At 42.0% G+C, this 17,265-nt stretch overlaps 1 long non-coding RNA gene across 1 annotated transcript in view; it reads left to right on the top strand.

The window, feature by feature from the left end:
* Nucleotides 1-3,375: 3,375 nt before the first annotated feature.
* The window catches only part of LOC139181149 (uncharacterized), a 52,889-nt gene continuing 38,999 nt past the window's right edge, over nt 3,376-17,265 (top strand). Inside the window, exon 1 of the long non-coding RNA XR_011565241.1 lies at nt 3,376-3,447. This is a non-coding gene — a long non-coding RNA (uncharacterized lncRNA). The remainder of the gene's footprint in view (nt 3,448-17,265) is intronic.

The following is a 17,265-nucleotide window of genomic DNA, read 5'->3' as shown; positions in this document are numbered from 1 at the left end:
AATTCCTTACCATCTGAGCCACAAGTTATTTGTCAAAGCAGAAGGCTTGGCCAAAGAGAATTGATGAGCAATAAAGCAAAGAAGTATAAAGGCCACGCATCCACATGCCTATGGGGTAGGTGCATGGCAGATACATGGGGAGAAATTGCCAAAGATTCTGGAGGCATTTTATAAGCCCTCCAAACCCAACGCCTTGCCTGATTTGTTACTACTGTGCAGGAAAGGGCAACCATGTGGGAGGGAGTCTCATGACCAGGATCTCATTTGTGTCACTGGGTGTCCTGTGCCTTCTGTACTCCTTGTGGCTGATCCCAGGGCAATGCTTCACTTTTTCTTTGCTAAGGAGCCAGTGCCCTCACTGCCCATGCACCCAGGGGAGCCAGAGGTGATCACCAGTGTACAGATATACTGGGTGTCAGTGCATTGCTATGTTGAAGAGCATGAGCTTGGAATCCAGAGTTGCATAGAGAACTGATTCCAGATGAAATGTTTAGGAGAAGGGAAAAGGCTTACCCTGGGAGTGTGGATTGTGGCAGGTGTGGTTCTGGAGCTGGATCTGTTGATTCCCAGACTCAAACTGCATGTCTGGCAGACCCTTCACCCTGCTTGGTGCTTCTGAAGTGCACAGAGTTCTCTCAGGGGTCAAACAGCATCAGCTGTACAGACCTAGGACATGAGCACCTCCAAAGTGGATCTAGAAAATGCAAAAGAAGATAGGAAATTAAGCCACTGAACCAGAGATTAGTTTGTCATACTCCCTTCCCCAAGTTTGGAGTGCATGCCACTCTAAAACAGAAATGTTAGTTAAATCTCACTTATAATGTGGAGCTCATGTTTATTTCTCCCTTCTGTTGCATTTTGAAATACTTCCACTGTAAGCTGCTGACTTTCTGCTACTCCCTCCTGTCTCAGAGGAGTGGGGATGACCAGCTCCATGAGAGCCTTCATCTGCCTGCACACATATGTTTAGTAGGAGCAGCCACAAAAGACCCTGAATCGGCAAAGCAGCCTTCAAAAAGAAGGATATAGCCTCAGGAATCAGGCTCCTTGATTTCAGATGACACTAGAAAGCTATGGTCATCAAACAGGTATGGTACTGGCATGAAAACAGACACACACACTAGTAGAAAATACAGCCTGAGGCACATGGTCAATTCATCTATGCCATAGGAGGCAAGGGTATATGACAGGGAAAAGACAGCCTTTTCAACAGGTGCTGTTGGAGAAACCAGAGAGCTACATGCAAAGGAATCAAGCTAGACCCCTTTATCACACCAAAACAAGGCCTGAAACCATTAAACTCCTAGAATGAAACATAGGCCATAAGCTCTTTGACATTGGGATTGGAAGTGATGTCTCTGGATTGAGGCCAAAAGAACAAGCAATGAATCAAAAGTCCTGAGGATGTAATGTTAGGATAGGGAATACAGTCAATCATATTGTAATAACTCTGTATGGTGGCAGGAGGTAACTAGACTTGTCATGGGGATCATGGAGTAATGTATAAAAACACAGAATCACTAAGTAGTGTACCTGAAAAAATATAATACTGTGTGTCAGTTATAATTCAATAAAAGAGATTTAATAGCAGCAGCAGTGTGTGTGTGTGTGTGTGTGTACCAAACACAGGACCCATAATGTTTGTATGTTTCCTTGTGCTTCTGAACTAATCAAGTGGGATTTCAGAGAATATGAAACGTGCAGAGAGATATATACAGGAGACACTGTAGATGCTCACTCTCAGTATGGTGGTATATGGGATTCCCACACAGTTTCCCTGCATCCATATACACACACCTGCACACGTTAGCTGGGGCCACCTTTCTTCCCTCAAGAGCACACTTGATCACCGTTTCCTGTGAATGCCTACTTTTCATGCCATTTTGCCGACTCTCTTTACAGCATGGATGCCCTGATGTTCAAAATATTTGCTTTCATAAATTTCAACCATTTAGCTGCGTGCAATGCAGAAGATGCAGTTGTCTCAGTCCCTCTCTTCACACCCAGAAATATACTGTTAGTAGGTCCTCCTTCTCTGTGCACATGGTACAAACACGTATTAACGTTCACCTACAGATTTTAGCTCATCCATTATCAGTAGCAAATGTTGTGTTCATGACAGGAGCTATCATTTCCCTAATAGAGCCACGTGTGTACGACTTTGTTCACACATACCACTCATAGATCTAATATGAAGTAGATGATGGCCACACAGATATACTTTGGGCATCACCAGCACAAACTTATTCCTGGTCGAGGTTTTGAGTCTTGTGCTCCAGGGAACTCTGTGTTCTGGCTCTCAGAGCACAGGTGTCATGTGATGACTCAGCAAAAGGGAGAAGGAGAAACTGGTGAGTGAGACATTGCAGTCTCCCTGAATCAGGACCTCTCAGCCCATAGCACAAACTCAGGGATGGCTGAGTTACCTCAGCCCCAACCAGTGAGCTCCCCATACCACAAGGCACACGTACATGCACCTGATGCTGGCAAAGAATGAAGACAAAAGGAGAAGAGGGCAGAAGAGGACGAGACGGTTAGATAGCACCACTGACTCAAGGGGCATGAATTTGAGCACCCTCTGGGACATCGCAAAGGACAGGAAAGCCTTTCAGGCTGCAGTCCACGGGGTCGGAAAGAGTCAAATACGACTTAGCAACTGAATAATAGCAACAAAAATAGACAGGCTAGATGGCACTTCCTGGTATGTCCCTCTCTTTCCTCCACACTAAGAAGCTGGTGAAAGCCTTCACCTGGTTGGTACACAGTGATATGAAAGTCTGGCTGGCTCTCCTCCTGTGAGTTGCACATGGAGCAGCATGCTTTTGTCTTACTCTGGGGTCCTGAGTCCGGGGTGGTCCTGGGGCTGTCTCTAACTAGAGGTCGCCTCAGGAGAGCTGACTTCGGGTATTCCAGTTTCTCACTCGCCTCCCCCTGACATCCAGGTGTGTCATCCTCACACGTTTTCCCCTCTGCGGGTCTTTTCTAGTTGACCCTGAGTCCTTGGATCCCATCTGCACAAACATCCCTGGCCTCGTGTGTCATGGCAGGTTGAAAGGTGGTCCTTAATGGGACCTGCATCCTAAGAGTATGTGTCTCAAGGGAAACAGAAGCTCCTGTGCTTTCACTTTACTCCCTACATAACCCATTTGGTGACAATTCCTGTCCCCCACTGCCTATTCCATGAAGATGCTGTCTCTAATAGTCCAATGGTCTGGTTGTTCATTTGTTCATTCATTCATTCATTCATTCATTGGATTATCTGCGGGGTCATTGTCTAAAAAGGAGACTAACACTCTGCATCTGATGTATTAATCCTTCCTGATTTCCACAGAAAGCTAATAGCACAGAGAACATTGTGATCGCATTCTTGTTTCCATGACAACCAGGGTAAGGCACTCTTTCCCAGAGGCAGAAACATTTCACAAGAAAACTGACTGGAGAGATGGAGTAAGTGTAGAGACATGGACACTAGTTGGTGTCTGCTCTCAATGTGAGTTGTGTGTGTGTGTGTGTGTATGTGTGGTGCCGGTGGTGTGGTCTTTACTTGGATATTAAGAGCTCTGATCCCTCCTGATTTAAAAGAGAGCATGGAAGCTCCTCCTTTTGTGGGGTGCTAAGGTGCCTGAGTAACCTGTCATACCCTGCCCCATGTCATGTCACACCTGTTGTGTGAGGACATTGTTACCTGAGTCCCTGAAAGCAGGCATCCCCAAACACTTCTCATCCTACACCTTTGCTTCACAATGGTTGTCTGTTGTGTGAGCTCTTACAGATCTTCAGTTTGCTCATCATTTACACCTACTGAGAGTGAAGTGTTTTGATGTGTATGATATAAGGGAGAAATTTTGAAGTCAGCAAATGGGACAGGTGAACAGGATTGAAAGATCTAAGGTAACTTTGCATAGCCCAGGGGAGGACATCATCAGCTACCTACCCTGAGTAGCTGGCACAGGCAAACCAAGAAACATGTTCTCTAAAAGTCAGATTTCCTTGTAGCATGCCACTAATTACGGTTAGGTAAATTGGATTAAAAGCAGTGAAGTGGCTCCTTTATTATGGAAGCATGAACACAAGCTCCTTCTTAAAAGACTGTGGGGTAAGTTTATTTTGTTTGGTTTTGGTCGTGGTTATGTTTAGAAATCGGAGAAGGCAATGGAACCCCACTCCAGTACTCTTGCCTGGAAAATCCCATGGACAGAGGAGCCTGGTGGGTTCCTGGTGGGCTCCTAGCGACCCCAGTAGAGTCAGACACGACTGAGCAACTTCACTGTCACTTTTCACTTACATGCATTGGAGAAGGAAATGACAGCCCACTCCAGTGTTCTTGCCTGGAGAATCCCAGGGATGGCGGAGCCTGGTGGGCTACCATCTATGGGGTTGCACAGAGTCGGACATGACTGAAGCGACTTAGCAGCATGTTTAGAAATGGATGCTGCTGATGTTATGGTTTGGGGGTGTCTTCTTTGTTCCTAGAGAAAATGGAGCATTTATAGGATGTCAATTGAGTTCAGTCACTCAGTCATGTCCGACTCTTTGCTACCCCATGGACTGCAGCACGTCAGGCTTCCCTGTCCATCACCAACTCCTGGGGCTTGCTCAAACTCATGTCCATCAAGTCGGTGATGCCATCCAACCATCTTGTCCTCTGTCATCCCCTTCTCCTCCTGCCTTCAATCTTTCCCAACATCAGGGTCTTTTCCAATGAGTCAGTTCTTTGCAACAGCATTTACAGGATATACTGTTGCAGTTTTCATCAGGGTAGGGAAGTGCTGTCAGGAGAATCAGGCTCCAGGTAAAGGATGTTTCACGCTTCTCATCTCCAGCTCTGTGTGCTGCTGAGTGGTGCTGAGACGGGGTTCTGCCAACCCCATTTTCACTCTGCCATCTGGCTCCCCGGGAGGGTCAGCCAGTGGGGTTGGTGGGGTGTGACAGGTGGTCTGGAAGCAAGACAACTGGCTCTACCTTCCTGTTTGTTCCTGCTCCTCTCAGGGTCACCCCCACGACTGCCCTTTCACACAACAGGGATAGGGACGTGTGACTTCAGTAGGAGCAACTGGTCCATAATGTGGCTCACCTCCAAACTCCAAGGGCTGTCTCCATGGCTGCCCACAGAAAGACCAGCATCAGTAAACTGGAGAACTCTCTCCTAAAGGATCTGAGCCCCAGAGGGGAGTTGGTGGGGAGGACAGGGTAGAAGGGCCTCCTCTCAGATCCTGACCCTGTGGTGCAGGCTCATCATTTTTTCCCAACTTCCCTGTGAGGGGTCTCAGTTTCATGCACCCTTCCCCTGACATCTTTGAGGAACCTCACAGAGCTGGACAGCCCCTTTCCTCAGAAGTCTGAGCCCAAGCTCTGAGGCCTTCTCTTCCAAGATCATGGGTTCTAGGAGCTGACGTATCTTCCAGAGTTTTTTCCAGAAAGACCAGTGCCCCAATCTTCCTACCAGGGTGCCCTCCTTCTGGTCCCATTGCTCCCTTTTTGTCTTTTTCGGACTCCAGATAATTCTATCAAGCTCCCTCTAATGAAAATAATAAGTGGACCCTGCCTAATAATCAGGTGAGTTGTGCTGTCTTTATTTCTTAAGGTCTTTCCTTTTGCTTTGGTTTTGTAAAGCCTTACTGTTACTGCTTGTGTGTATATTTGCATATCTCATGTGTGTGTGTGCACACGCATGTGTGTGTGTGTGTGTGTGTGTGTGAACGTATTATGCTTGGAGTTTAGCACATTGAGGTGATATTTTCCCCCACATTGGAAATTTTCTATTTGTGAAATTGTCGGCTCTTTGCTCCTTCAGTATGCATGTTCTGTATCCCCTCTCTCTCTTCAATTGAACATCTCTTATGTGGCTAGGTGTACACACATTTTAAAAGTGAATATTTCCTTTTCTGAATAAAAATGTACCTCAGAAGACATGCCAAACATTTCAAATGTATCCTCACTGCATTCTATGTAATGGTATGGAACCGTTTTCTACACTTGCTTTCCGTTTGTTCACGTAGCCTAATGTTTCCTATTCCTTTCCTATCCCCTCAGCATCTTTGTAAAATTAAGATTTTGGTGCCTGTGGACATGTAAATGTGTGATTCCCCGTACTGACTTGCAAAGTGATTTGAAAAGTAACATCTGCCCTCACCACACATTTCCATCCTTGTTCCTCTTCTCTTTCTGATGGAACCATGTCATGACATTCCTGTTTGCCTTTCTAGACTTTTCCACTGCATTTACACGTCTTTCATGTCCTCTGGTAAGTTGTATAGCATCAGGCTTGTTGATTGGAGAAATAAAAGCTCTGTGCCATCATGTTCTTGGGTCCCCCACCTAAGGCACAACTGGAATAGAACAAGAGGTGCACCGGGACCTAGGAACTTGAAGCTTGTGCATTTGAGGGCTTTACCATGGTCTGAAATTGACAGTGAAGTTCTGGCAGCAGGGTGACTGTTAATTCAGCCTCCGATCTGTTGTCCTGTGTGCATTCTGTCTCTACAGACACATTTGATTTGATTGTGAACTGAAACATTGAATGCATTTTAATTTTTCCAAGCCCTATGAAAATTCAGGCTACTTTAAAGGTTAGTTCAAAGTTCTGTTGTTAACACATAGTTCCTCCTGTGCATAAGGTGATCCATATTGACAAGTCATTATCTATCTTGTTGTCATTTGTCATCCATCTTACCTGTAAGAGTATTGCACTCCAGTTAGTGCAAAATATGAAAAGAAATTATTCTGCATGTCTGTGTACCAAACCTGAATGGAAGGTATTTGGGCAATGTGCCAAAGCGTATGCTGGGAGGGACATTTAATGCATAATATTTTCACCTAACACCCTTCCCTTCTGATGGTCCAGCTTAAGGAGCATTGCTGTAGTAATCAGAAAAAAAGAACTGCAGTTGGCATCTTGGTTGTGCACTGAAAGCACTCAAAGAAAGTGTTTCATTCTTGAAAGAATGTACACAAAACTAAATATGAGAGAATACTGAAGTAGGTCATACAATTTTTAGAAACTTTTTAATATACAGCACAGGTATGGCTAGAATAAAAATTCTAGAGTCCTTGGACTGATGTGCCTACATTAAGTATTCCTAGGTGATTAGTTTACTGGTGCTATTTTAGGATTGTGAGCATGATTTTACATTTTCCCAAGTGTCCTTTTAAAATCACAAACTAGAAGGAGCTGAAAATAACATCTACCCTGGAAGCAGAATCATGTGCATGCATGTGTAGGGGCAGAAAGCATGGATGATATGCAACCATATAGGGTATCTTAGGTCTCTAATGTCACGCTGAGAGAGAGAAAGTGTGTGTAAGTGCATGTGTGTGTATCTTGTGGTATGGGGAGCTCACTGGTTGGGGCTGAGGTAACTCAGCCATCCCTGAGTTTGTGCTATGGGCTAATGCAGGGAGACTGCAGTGGCTCACTCACCAGTTTCTCCTTCTCCCTTTTGCTGAGTCGTCACATGACACCTGTGCTCTGAGAGCCAGAACACAGAGTTCCCTGGAGCACAAGACTCAAAACCTCGACCAGGAATAAGTTTGTGCTGGTGATGCCCAAAGTATATCTGTGTGGCCATCATCTACTTCATATTAGATCTATGAGTGGTATGTGTGAACAAAGTCGTACACACGTGGCTCTATTAGGGAAATGATAGCTCCTGTCATGAACACAACATTTGCTACTGATAATGAATGAGCTAAAATCTGTAGGTGAACATTAATACATGTTTGTACAATGTGCACAGAGAAGGAGGACCTACTAACAATGTATTTCTGGGTGTGAAGAGAGGGACTGAGACAACAACTGCATCTTCTGCATTGCACGCAGCTAAATGGTAAAAATTTATGAAAGCAAATATTTTGAACATCAGGGCATCCATGCTGTAAAGAAAGTTGACAAAATGGCATGAAAAGTAGGCATTCACAGGAAACGGTGATCAAGTGTGCTCTTGAGGGAAGAAAGGTGGCCCCAGCTAACACATGCAGGTATGTGTATATGGATGCAACCACCCTTCTGATAGTGAGTATCTACACTGTCTGTGTTGTTGTTCAGTCACTCAGTTGTGTCTGACTCTTTGCCACCCCATGGAACCCAGCATGCCAGGTTTCCCTATCTTTCACCATCTCCCAGAGTTTGTTCAAACTCATGTCCATTGAGTCAGTGATGCCATACAGCCATCTGATCCTCTGTTGTCCCCTTCTCCTCCTGCCTTCAATCTTTCACAGCATCAGGGTCTTCTCTAAAGAGTTGGCCCTTCGCATCAGGTGGTCAAACTATTGGAGTCTCACCTTCAGCATCAGTCCTTCCAATGAATATTCAGGATTAATTTCCTTTAGGATTGACTAGTGTGGTCTCCTTGCAGTCCAAGGGACTCTCAGGAGTCTTCTCCAACTCCATAGTTCTTTGGCATCCGTTGGCACAGTTCAAAAGTATCAGTTCATTAGCACTCATCCTTATCTATGGTCCAACTCTCACATTCATATATGACTACAGGAAAAAACATAGTTTTGACTAGTCAGATCATTGTTGGCAAAGTAGTGCCTCTGCTTTGTAATATACTGTCTAGGTTGGTCATAGCTTTTCTTCCAAGGAGGAAGTGTCTTTAATTTCATGGCTGCAGTCACCATTTGCAGACTTTGGTGCCCAAGAAAATAAAGTCTGTCACTGTTTCCATTGTTTCCCCATCTATTTGCCATGATGTGATGGGACCAGATGCCATGATCTTTGTTTTCTTTTTTTTAGGATTTTTGTTTTTTTATTATTATTATTATTTTTTTTTACTTTACAATATTGTATTGGTTTTGCCATACATCAACATGAATCCACCACGGGTATACATGTGTTCCCCATGCTGAACCCCCCTCCCACCTCCCTTGCTGTACCATCCCTCTGTGTCATCCCAGTGCACCAGCCCCAAGCATCCTGTATCATGCATCTAACCTGGACTGGAGATTCATTTAATATATTATATTATGCATGTTTCAATGCCATTCTCCAAAATCATCCCACCCTCTCCCTCTCCCACAGAGTCCAAAAAGACTGTTCTATACATGTGTGTCTCTTTTGCTGTCTCGTATACAGGGTTATCATTACCATCTTTCTAAATTCCATATATATGCGTTAGTATACTGTATTGGTGTTTTTCTTTCTGGCTTACTTTACTCTGTATCATAGGCTTCAGTTTCATCCACCTCATTAGAACTGATTCAAAATATTTTTTAATGGCTGAGTAATACTCCCTTGTATATATGTACCACAGCTTTCTTATTCATTCATCTGCTGATGGACATCTAGGTTGCTTCCACGTCCTGGCTATTATAAACAGTGCTGTGATGAACATTGGGGTATATGTGTCTCTTTCAATTCTGGTTTCCTCAGTGGGTATGCCCAGCAGTGGGATTGCTGGGTCATAAGGCAGTTCTATTTCCAGTTTTTTAAGGAATCTCCACACTGTTCTCCATAGTGGCTGTACTAGTTTGCATTCCCACCAACAGTGTAAGAGGGTTCCCTTTTCTCCACACCCTCTCCAGCATTTATTGCTTATAGACTTTTGGATAGCAACAATTCTGACTGGCATGAAATGGTACCTCATTGTGGTTTTGATTTGCATTTCTCTGATAATGAGTGATGTTGAGCATCTTTTCATGTGTTTGTTAGCCATCTGTATGTCTTCTTTGGAGAAATGTCTGTTTAGTTCTTTGGCCCATTTTTTGATTGGGTCATTTATTTTTTCTGGAATTGAGCTGCAGGAGTTGCTTGTATATTTTTGAGATTAGTTCTTTGTCAGTTGGTTTGTTTGCTATTATTTTCTCCCATTCTGAAGGCTGTCTTTTCACCTTGCTTATAGTTTCCTTTGTTGTTCAGAAACTTTTAATTTTAATTAGGTCCAATTTGTTTATTTTTGCTTTTATTTCCAATATTCTGGGAGGTGGGTCATAGAGGATCCTGTTGTGATTTATGTCAGAGAGTGTTTTGCCTATGTTCTCCCCTAGGAGTTTTATAGTTTCTGGTCTTATGTTTAGATCTTTAACCCATTTTGAGTTTACTTTTGTGTATGGTGTTAGAAAGTGTTCTAGTTTCATTCTTTTACAAGTGGTTGACCAGATTTCCCAGCACCACTTGTTAAAGACATTGTCTTTAATCCATTGTATATTCTTGCCTCCTTTGTCAAAGATAAGGTGTCCATAGGTGCGTGGATTTATCTCTGGGCTTTCTATTTTGTTCCATTGATCTATATTTCTGTCTTTGTGCCAGTACCATCCTGTCTTGATGACAGTGGCTTTGTAGTAGAGCCTGAAGTCAGGCAGGTTGATTCCTCCAGTTCCATTCTTCTTTCTCAAGATAGCTTTGGCTATTCGAGGTTTTTTGTATTCCCATACAAATTGTGAAATTATTTGTTCTAGCTCTGTGAAGAATACCATTGGTAGCTTGATAGAGATTGCATTGAATCTATAGATTGCTTTGGGTAGTATACTCATTTCCACTATATTGATTCTTCCAATCCATGAAAATGGTATGTTTCTCCATCTATTAGTGTCCTCTTTGATTTCTTTCCCCAGTGTTTTATAGTTTTCTATATATAGGTCTTTAGTTTCTTTAGGTAGATATATTCCTAAGTATTTTATTCTTTTCATTGCAATGGTAAATGGGATTGTTTCCTTAATTTCTCTTTCTATTTTCTCATTATTAGTGTATAGGAATGCAGGGGATTTCTGTGTGTTGATTTTATATCCTGCAACTTTACTATATTCATTGATTAGTTTTAGTAATTTTCTGGTGGAGTCTTTAGGGTTTTCTATGTAGAGGATCATGTCATCTGCAAACAGTAAGAGTTTTACTTCTTTTCTAATTTGGATTCCTTTTATTTCTTTTTCTGCTCTGATTGCTGTGGCCAAAACTTCCAAAACTATTTAAATAGTAGTGGTGAGAGTGGGAACCCTTGTCTTGTTCCTGACTTTAGGGGAAATGCTTTCAATTTTTCACCACTGAGGATAATGTTTGCTGTGGTTTGTCATATATAGCTTTTATTATGTTGAGGTATGTTCCTTCTATTCCTGCTTTCTGGAGAGTTTTTATCATAAATGGATGTTGACTTTTTTCAAAGGCTGTCTCTGCATCTATTGAGATAATCATATGGCTTTTATTTTTCAATTTGTTAATGTGGTGTAATACATTGATTGATTTGTGGATATTGAAGAATCCTTGCATCCCTGGGATAAAGCCCACTTGCTCATGGGGTATGATCTTTTTAATGTGTTGTTGGAGTCTGATTGCTAGAATTTTGTTGAAGGATTTTTGCATCTGTGTTCATCAGTAATATTGGCCTGTAGTTTTCTTTTTTGTGTGGCATCTTTGTCTGGTTTTGGTATTAGGGTGATGGTGGCCTCATGGAATAAGTTTGGAAGTTTATCTTCCTTTGAAATTTTCTGGAAGAGTTTGAGTAGGATAGGTATTAGCTCTTCTCTAAATTTTTGTTAGAATTCACGTGTGAAGCCTTCTGGACCTGGGCTTTTGTTTGCTGGAATATTTCTGATTACAGTTTCAATTTCTGTGCTTGTGATGGGGCTGTTAAGATTTTCTATTTCTTCCTGGTTCAGTTTTGGAAAGTCGTACTTTTCTAAGAATTTGTCCATTTCTTCCAAATTGTCCATTTTATTGACATACAATTGCTGATAGTAGTCTCGTAAGATCCTTTGTATTTCTGTGTTGTCTGTTGTGATCTCTCCATTTTCATTTCTAATATTACTGATTTGATTTTTCTCCCTTTGTTTCTTGATGAGTCTGGCTAATGGTTTGTCAATTTTAGTTATCCTTTCTAAGAACCAGCTTTTGGCTTTGTTGATTTTTGCTATGGTCTCTTTTGTTTCTTTTGCATTTATTTCTGCCCTAATTTTTAAGATTTCTTTCGTTCTACTAACCCTGGGGTTCTTCATTTCTTCCCTTTCTAGTTGCTTTAGGTGTAGAGTTAGGTGATGATTTATTTGACTTTTTTCTTGTTTCTTGAGGTATGCCTGTATTGCTATGAACCTTCCCCTTAGCACTGCTTTTACCGTGTCCCACAGGTTTTGGGTTGTTGTGTTTTCATTTTCATTCATTTCTATGCATATTTTGATTTCTTTTTTGATTTCTTCTGTGATTTGTTGGTTATTCAGCAGCGTGTTGTTCAGCCTCCATATGTTAGAATTTTTAATAGTTTTGCTCCTGTAATTGAGATCTAATCTTACTGCATTGTGGTCAGAAAAGATGCTTGGAAAGATTTCAATTTTTTTGAATTTACCAAAGCTATATTTATGGCCCAGCATGTGATCTATCCTGGAGAAGGTTCCGTGTGCGCTTGAGAAAAAGGTGAAATTCATTGTTTTGGGGTGAAATGCCTTATAACTCTGGGAGTTGGTGATGGACAGGGAGGCCTGGCATGCTGCAATTCATGGGGTTGCAAAGAGTCGGACACGACTGAGCGACTGAACTGAACTGAACTGACTGAAGTCTAACTGGTCTATTGTATCATTTAAAGTTTGTGTTTCCATGTTAATTTTCTGTTTAGTTGATTTATCCATAGGTGTGAGTGGGGTATTAAAGTCTCCCACTATTATTGTGCTATTGTTAATTTCCTCTTTCATACTTGTTAACATTTGTCTTACATATTGTGGTGCTCCTATGTTGGGTGCATATATATTTATAATTGTTATATCTTCTTGGACTGATTCTTTGATCATTATGTAGTGTCCTTCTTTGTCTCTTTTCACAGCCTTTGTTTTAAAGTCTATTTTATCGGATATTAGTATTGCTACTCCTACTTTCTTTTGGTCTGTATTTGCATGGAATAACTTTTTCCAGCCCTTCACTTTCAGTCTGTATGTGTCCACTGTTTTGAGGTGGGTCTGTTGTAGACGACATATATAGGGGTCTTGTTTTTGAACCATTCAGCCAGTCTTTGTCTTTTGGTTGGGGCATTCAACCCATTTACGTTTAAGATAATTATTAAAGCAAGAAGAGAAAGCCTTCTTCAGTGATCAATGCAAAGAAATAGAGGAAAACAACAGAATGGGAAAGACTAGAGATCTCTTCAAGAAAATTAGAGATACCAAGGGAACATTTCATGCAAAGATGGGCTCGATAAAGGACAGAAATGGCATGGACCTAACAGAAGCAGAAGATATTAAGAAGAGATGGCAAGAATGCACAGAAGAACTGTATAAAAAAGATCTTCATGACCCAGATAATCACGATGGTGTGATCACTGAGCTAGAGCCAGACATCTTGGAATGTGAAGTCAAATGGGCCTTAGAAAGCATCACTACGAACAAAGCTAGTGGAGGTGATAGAATTCCAGTTGAGCTACTCCAAATCCTGAAAGATGATGCTGTGAAAGTGCTACACTCAATATGCCAGCAAATTTGAAAAACTCAGCAGTGGCCACAGGACTGGAAAAGGTCAATTTTCATTCCAATCCCAAAGAAAGGCAATGCCAAAGAATGCTCAAACTACCACCCAATTGCACTCATCTCACATGATAGTAAAGTAATGCTCAAAATTCTCCAAGCCAGGCTTCAGCAATATGTGAACCGTGAACTTACTGATGTTCAAGCTGGCTTTAGAAAAGGCAGAGGAACCAGAGATCAAATTGCCAACATCTGATGGATCATGGATAAAGCAAGAGAGTTCCAGAAAAACATCTATTTTTGCTTTATTGACTATGCCAAAGCCTTTGACTGTGTGGATAACAATAAACTGTGGAAAATTCTGAAAGAGATGGGAATACCAGACCACCTGACCTGCCTCTTGAGAAATCTGTATGCAGGTCAGGAAGCAACAATTAGAACTGGACATGGAACAACAGACTTGTTCCAAATAGGAAAAGGAGTATGTCAAGGTTGTATATTGTTGCCCTGTTTATTTAACTTATATGCAGAGTACATCATGAGAAAGGCTGGGCTGGAAGAAACACAAGCTGGAATCAAGATTGCCGGGAGAAATATCAATAACCTCAGATATGCAGATGACACCACCCTTATGGCAGAAAGTGAAGAGGAACTAAAAAGCCTCTTGATGAAAGTGAAAGAGGAGAGTGAGAAAGTTGGCTTAAAGCTCAACCTTCAGAAAATGAAGATCATGGCATCCAGTCCCATCACTTCATGGGAAATAGATGGGGAAACGGTGGAAACAGTGTCAGACTTTGTTTTTCTGGGCTCCAAAATCACTGCAAATGGTGACTGCAGCCATGAAATTAAAAGCCGCTTACTCCTTGGAAGGAAAGTTATGAACAACCTAGATAGTATATTGAAAAGCAGAGACATTACTTTGCCAACAAAGGTCCGTCTAGTCAAGGCTATGGTTTTTCCTGTGGTCATGTATGGATGTGAGAGTTGGAATGTGAAGAAGGCTGAGCGCTGAAGAATTGATGCTTTTGAATTGTGGTGTTGGAGAAGACTGTTGAGAGTCCCTTGGACTGCAAGGAGATCCAACCAGTCCATTCTGAAGGAGATCAGCCCTGGGATTTCTTTGGAAGGAATGATGCTAAAGCTGAAACTCCAGTACTTTGGCCACCTCATGCAAAGAGTTGACTCATTGGAAAAGACTCTGATGCTGGGAGGGATTGGGGGCAAGAGGAGAAGGGGACGACAGAGGATGAGATGGCTGGATGGCATCACTGACTCGATGGACGTGAGTCTGAGAGAGTCAGTTCCTAGGCAGGTTGATAAGGAGTCTAGGGGTCCCCGAGGAGAGAGGGGTCTGGAATTCTCAAGGAGGAAGAAAGAACAAACTTTTTTTCCTTCTTTACATTCCTTAGGATTATATAGCAATAGTGTATCCTGCCTGAGGATAGTCTTTGGATTAAACCTTCTGGCAATTCTGTTATCTTAAAATGTAAATTATGGGAGTAGGTCTGATGAGGTGTTTACAACCTCCAGACACTCTTTGGAATATATAACTTCATTGTTAACACTAGCAAGCAGGTACTCTTTCTGCCCCCTTCTGATGCCTATGTCCGAAGCTTTCTCTATCTCCTTTATACTTTAATAAAACTTTATTACACAAAAGCTCTGAGCGATCAAGCCTCGTCTCTGGCCCCAGATTGAATTCTTCTCCTCCGGGGGCCTAGAATCCCGGTGTATTAGCGTGATTCAACAACAACCTTTCAAGTCTGAGTGAACTCCAGGAGTTCGTGATGAACAGGGAGGCTTGGCGTGCTGCGATTCATGGGGTCGCAAAGAGTCGGACATGACTGAACGACTGATCTGATCTGATGATCCCATTGCCATTTACTTTATTGTTTTGGGTTTGAGTTTATACACCCTTTTTGTGTTTCCTGTCTAGAGAATATTCTTTAGCATTTGTTGGAGAGCTGGTCTGGTGGTGCTGAATTCTCTCAGCTTTTGCTTGTCTGTAAAGCTTTTGATTTCTCCTTCATATTTTAATGAGATCCTTGCTGGGTACAGTAATCTGAGCTGTAGGTTATTTTCTTTCATCACTTTAAGTATGTCCTGATATTCCCTCCTGGCCTGAAGTGTTTCTATTGAAAGATCAGCTGTTATCTTTCTGGGAATCCCTTTGTGTGTTATTTGTTGTTTTTCCCTTGTTGCTTTTAATATTTGTTATTTGTGTTTGACCTTTGTTAATTTGATTAATATGTATCTTGGGGTGTTTCGCCTTGGGTTTATCCTTTTTGGAACTCTCTGGGTTTCTTGGACTTGGGTGATTATTTCATTCCCCATTTTAGGGAAGTTTTCAACTATTATCCCCTCAAGTATTTTCTCATGGTCTTTCTTTTTGTCTTCTTCTTCTGGGACTCTTATGATTTGAATGTTGGGGCATTTAACGCTGTCATGGAGGTCTCTCAGATTTTCCTCATTTCTTTTAATTAATTTTTCCTTTTTCCTCTCTGATTCATTTATTTCTGCTATTCTATCTTCTACTTCACTAATCCTGTCTTCTGCCTCCATTATTCTACTATTTGTTCCCTCCAGAGTGTTTTTGATCTCATTTATTGCATTATTCATTATATACTGACTGTTTTTTATTTCTTCTAGGTCCTTGTTAAACCTTTCTTGCATCTTCTCAATCCTTGTCTCCAGGCTATTTATCTGTGATTGTATTTTGGTTTCAAGACTTTGGATCATTTTCACTATCATTAGTCAGAATTCTTTATCCGGTAGATTCCCTATCTCTTCCTCTTTTGTTTGGTTTGGTGGGCATTCATCCTGTTCCTTTACCTGATGGGTAATCCTCTGTATCTTCATCCTGTTTATATTGCTGTGTTTGGGGTGGCCTTTCTGTATTCTGGAAGTTTGTGGAGTTCTCTTTATTGTGGAGTTTCCTCACTGTGGGTGGGGTTGTACAGGTGGCTTGTCAAGGTTTCCTGGTTAGGGAAGCCTGTGTCAGTATTCTGGTGAGTGCAGCTGGATTTCTTCTCTCTGGAGTGCAATGAAGTGTCCAGTAATGAGTTATGAGATGTCAATGGGTTTGGAGTGACTTTGGGCATGCTGTATATTGAAGCTCAGGGTTGTGTTACTGTGTTGCTGGAGAATTTGCATGGTATGTCTTGCTCTGGAACTTGTTGGGTCTTGGGTAGTGCTTGGTTTCAGTGTAGGTATGGAGGCATTTGATGAGCTCCTGTCGATTAATGTTCCCTGGAGTCCGGAGTCCTCTGGTGTTCTCAGGATTTGGACTTAAGCCTCCTGCTTCTGGTTTTCAGTCTTATTTTTACAGTAGCCTCAAGACTTCTCCATCCACTGTGTCATGAGTTTGAGCATGTTACTTAGCCTCTCTAAGGATCCATTTTCTCTTCTCTTTCTTCCCTGTAGAAGTAGGGCCTGCTCCCTACAGAGTGAGAGCCAGCATGGGTGCGAGCAGGGCAGTAATCTGCCTTTCAGAGGCAAGAGCTCTTGGGCTGGTACTCAGGTTCAGCAAGCTGGAGAAGTGTGTCTACCCAGGCAGAAAAAAAGTCACAACATTCTTAATGAGGCATTGCTACTTGGCTGTTCTCAGTTGGAATCATAGTAGAGTAAGCTGAAGTTGTCTTGTAGATGGTGAATAATTAACAACTCCAAAGAGAAAAATAAAAATGATGATTATAGCTCTTTCTTCGATTCCTGGAATGATCCCACTTAGCACAATGCTCCTCTTTCCTGCCAACAAATGATCTTTGTTTTCTGAGTGTTGAGTTTTAAGCCAGCTTTTTCACTCTCCTCTTTCACTTTCATGAAGAGGCTCCTCAGTTCCTCTTCGTTTTCTGCCTTAAGGGTGGTGTCATTTGCGTATCTGAGGTGGTT

Source organism: Bos indicus, chromosome X (genome assembly GCF_029378745.1).
Source record: "Bos indicus isolate NIAB-ARS_2022 breed Sahiwal x Tharparkar chromosome X, NIAB-ARS_B.indTharparkar_mat_pri_1.0, whole genome shotgun sequence".
Lineage (NCBI taxonomy): Eukaryota > Metazoa > Chordata > Mammalia > Artiodactyla > Bovidae > Bos > Bos indicus.
This window is presented reverse-complemented; position numbering and strand designations above follow the sequence as displayed.